This window comes from Arachis hypogaea, chromosome 6 (assembly GCF_003086295.3).
Source record: "Arachis hypogaea cultivar Tifrunner chromosome 6, arahy.Tifrunner.gnm2.J5K5, whole genome shotgun sequence".
In the NCBI taxonomy this organism is placed as follows: domain Eukaryota; kingdom Viridiplantae; phylum Streptophyta; class Magnoliopsida; order Fabales; family Fabaceae; genus Arachis; species Arachis hypogaea.
In genome coordinates, this window is record NC_092041.1 from 89,867,095 (window position 1) to 89,871,570 (window position 4,476).

The window sequence follows — 4,476 nt, forward strand, 5'->3', positions numbered from 1 at the left end:
GATTCTTGAACATAGCTACTTATTGAGTCTTGGCCGTGGCCCAAAGCACTCTGTCTTCCAGTATTACCACCGGATACATACATGCCACAAACACATAATTGGGTGAACCTTTTCAGATTGTGACTCAGCTTTGCTAGAGTCCCCAATAAGAGGTGTCCAGGGTTCTTAAGCACACTCTTTTTGCCTTGGATCACAACTTTATTTCTTTCTTTTTCTTTTTTTTTCTTTCTTTTTCTCTTTCTTTTTCTTTCTCTCTTTTTTTCGAATATTTTTTTTTGTATTCACTGCTTTTTCTTGCTTCAAGAATCATTTTTATGATTTGTCAGATCCTCAATAACATGTCTCCTTTTTCATCATTCTTTCAAGAGCCAACATTCATGAACCACAAATTCAAAAGACATATGCACTGTTTAAGCATACATTCAGAAAACAAAAGTATTACCACCACATCAAAATAATTAAACTGTTATAAAATTCAAAATTCATGCAATTCTTCTCTTTTTCAATTAAGAACATTTTTCATTTAAGAGAGGTGATGGATTCATAGGACATTCATAACTTTAAGGCATAGACACTAAGACACTAATGATCACAAGACACAAACATAGATAAACATAAGCACTAAAATTCGAAAAACAGAAAATAAAGAACAAGGAAATTAAAGAACGGGTCCACCTTAGTGATGGCGGCTTGTTCTTCCTCTTGAAGATCCTATGGAGTGCTTGAGCTCCTCAATGTCTCTTCCTTGTCTTTGTTGCTCCTCTCTCATGATTCTTTGATCTTTTCTAATTTCATGGAGGAGGATGGAGTGTTCTTGGTGCTCCACCCTTAGTTGTCCCATGTTGGAACTCAATTCTCCTAGGGAGGTGTTTAGTTGCTCCCAATAGTTTTGTGGAGGAAAGTGCATCCCTTGAGGCATCTCAGGGATTTGATGATGAGAGGGGTCTCTTGTTTGCTCCATCCTCTTCTTAGTGATGGGCTTGTCCTCATCAATGGGGATGTCTCCTTCTATGTCAACTCCAACTGAATAACAGAGGTGACAAATGAGATGAGGAAAGGCTAACCTTGCCAAGGTAGAGGACTTGTCCGCCACCTTATAAAGTTCTTGGGATATCACCTCATGAACTTCTATTTCTTCTCCAATCATGATGCTATGAATTATGATAGCCCGGTCTATAGTAACTTCGGACCGGTTGCTAGTGGGAATGATTGAGCGTTGGATAAACTCCAACCATCCCCTAGCCACGGGCTTGAGGTCATGCCTTCTCAATTGAACCGGCTTTCCTCTTGAATCTCTCTTCCATTGGGCGCCCTCTTCACAAATGACTGTGAGGACTTGGTCCAACCTTTGATCAAAGTTGACCCTTCTAGTGTAAGGATGTTCATCTCCTTGCATCATGGACAAGTTGAATGCCAACCTTACATTTTCCGAACTAAAATCCAAGTATTTCCCCCGAACCATAGTAAGCCAATTCTTTGGGTCCGGGTTCACACTTTGATCATGGTTCTTGGTGATCCATGTATTGGCATAGAACTCTTGAACCATTAAGATTCCGACTTGTTGAATGGGGTTGGTAAGAACTTCCCAACCTCTTCTTCGGATCTCATGTCGGATCTCCGGATATTCACTCTTTTTGAGTTTGAAAGGGACCTCGGGGATCACCTTCTTCAAGGCCACAACTTCATAGAAGTGGTCTTGATGCACCCTTGAGATGAATCTCTCCATCTCCCATGACTCGGAGGTGGAAGCTTTTGCCTTCCCTTTCCTCTTTCTAGAGGTTTCTCCGGCCTTGGATGCCATAAATGGTTATGGAAAAACAAAAAGCAATGCTTTTACCACACCAAACTTAAAAGGTTTGCTCGTCCTCGAGCAAAAGAAGAAAGAAGAGAGTAGAAGAAGAAGAAATGAAGGAGATGGAGGAGGCTTTGTGGTTCGGCCAAAGAGAGAGAAAGAGTGTTTAGGTTGTGTGAAAATGAAGGAGGGAAGATGGGTTTATATAGGGGTGGGGGGAGGGTTATGGTTCGGTCATGTATGGGTGGGTTTGGGAGGGAAAGTGGTTTAAATTTGAATGGTGGGGTAGGTGGGGTTTTATGAAGGATGGATGTGAGTGGTGAAGAGAAAGATGGGATTTGATAGGTGAAGGGTTTTTGGGGAAGAGGTGTTGAGGTGATTGGTGAATGGGTGAAGAAGAGAGAGAGTGGTGGGGTAGGTGGGGATTCTGTGGGGTCCACAGATCCTGAGGTGTCAAGGAAAAGTCATCCCTGCACCAAGTGGCAAGCAAAATTGTTTTTTGTGCCAATTCTGGCGTTAAACGCCGGGCTGGTGCCCCTTTCTGGCGTTTAACGCCAACTTCTTGCCCTTTTCTGGCGTTTAACACCAGTCTGGTGCCCCTTTCTGGCGTTAAACGCCCAGAATGGTGACAGACTGGGCGTTAAACGCCCATCTGCTAGCCTTACTGGCGTTTAAACGCCAGCAGGTTCTTCCTCCAGGGTGTGCTATTTTTCTTTCTGTTTTTCATTCTGTTTTTGCTTTTTCAATTGATTTTGTGACTTCTCATGATCATCAACCTACAGAAAACATAAAATAACAAAAGAGAATAGATAAAATATAACATTGGGTTGCCTCCCAACAAGCGCTTCTTTAATGTCAGTAGCTTGACAGAGGACTCTCATGGAGCCTCACAGGTGCTCAGAGCAATGTTGGAACCTCCCAACACCAAACTTAGAGTTTGAATGTGGGGGTTCAACACCAAACTTAGAAGTTGGTTGTGGCCTCCCAACACCAAACTTAGAGTTTGACTGTGGGGGCTCTGTTTGGCTCTGTTTTGAGAGAAGCTCTTCATTCTTCCTCTCCATGATGATAGAGGGATATCCTTGAGCCTCAAACACCAAGGATTCTTCATTCACTTGAATGATCAATTTTCCTCTATCAACATCAATCACAGCCTTTGCTGTGGCTAGGAAGGGTCTGCCAAGGATGATGGATTCATCCATGCACTTCCCAGTCTCTAGGACTATGAAATCAGCAGGGATGTAATGGTCTTCAACTTTTACCAGAACATCCTCCACAAGTCCATAAGCTTGTTTTCTTGAGTTGTCTGCCATCTCTAGTGAGATTTTTGCAGCTTGCACCTCAAAGATCCTTAGCTTCTCCATTACAGAGAGAGGCATGAGGTTTACACTTGACCCTAAGTCACACAAGGCCTTCTTGAAGGTCATGGTGCCTATGGTACAAGGTATTGAGAACTTCCCAGGATCCTGTCTCTTTTGAGGTAATTTCTGCCTAGACAAGTCATCCAGTTTTTTGGTGAGCAAAGGGGGTTCATCTTCCCAAGTCTCATTTTCAAATAACTTGTCATTTAGCTTCATGATTGCTCCAAGGTATTTAGCAACTTGCTCTTCAGTGACATACTCATCCTCTTCAGAGGAAGAATACTCATCAGAGCTCATGAATGGCAGAAGTAAGTCCAATGGAATCTCTATGGTCTCATTTTGAGCCTCAGATTCCCATGGTTCCTCTTTGGGAAACTCATTGGAGGCCAGTGGACGTCCATTGAGGTCTTCCTCAGTGGCGTTCACTGCCTCTCCCTCCTCTCCAAATTCGGCCATGTTGATGGCCTTGCACTCTCCTTTTGGATTTTCTTCTGTATTGCTTGGGAGAGTACTAGGAGGGGGTTCAGTAATTTTCTTGCTCAGCTGTCCCACTCGTGCCTCCAAATTTCTAATGGAGGACCTTGTTTCAGTCATGAAACTTTGAGTGGTCTTGATTAGATCAGAGACCATGGTTGCTAAGTCAAAGGTATTCTGCTTAGAACTCTCTGTCTGTTGCTGAGAAGATGATGGAAAAGGCTTGTCATTGCTAAACCTATTTCTTCCACCATTATTATTGTTAAAACCTTGTTGAGGTATCTGTTGATCCTTCCATGAGAGATTTGGATGATTTCTCCATGAAGGATTATAGGTGTTTCCATAAGGTTCTCCCATGTAATTCACCTCTTCCATTGAAGGGTTCTCAAGATCAGAAGCTTCTTCTTCAGATGAAGCTTCCTTAGTACTGCCTGGTGCATTTTGCATTCCAGACAGACTTTGAGAAATCAAATTGACTTGCTGAGTCAATATCTTGTTCTGAGCCAGTATGGCATTCAGAGTATCAATCTCAAGAACTCCTTTCTTCTGATTAGTCCCATTGTTCACAGGATTCCTTTCAGAAGTGTACATGAATTGGTTATTTGCAACCATTTCAATTAGTTCTTGAGCTTCTGTAGGCGTCTTCTTCAGATAAAGAGATCCTCCAGCAGAGCTATCCAAAGACATCTTGGACAGTTCAGACAGACCATCATAGAAAATACCTATGATGCTCCATTCAGAAAGCATATCAGAGGGACACTTTCTGATTAATTGTTTGTATCTTTCCCAAGCTTCATAGAGGGATTCTCCTTCCTTCTGTCTGAAGGTTTGGACTTCCACTCTAAGCTT

At 42.5% G+C, this 4,476-nt stretch overlaps 1 non-coding gene across 1 annotated transcript; it reads left to right on the forward strand.

Moving 5' to 3' along the window:
• The first annotated feature begins 4,368 nt into the window (after positions 1 to 4,368).
• Positions 4,369 to 4,476, forward strand: LOC112700276 (small nucleolar RNA R71). The gene has a single exon (XR_003153186.1). It is a non-coding gene; the product is annotated as a small nucleolar RNA R71 (small nucleolar RNA).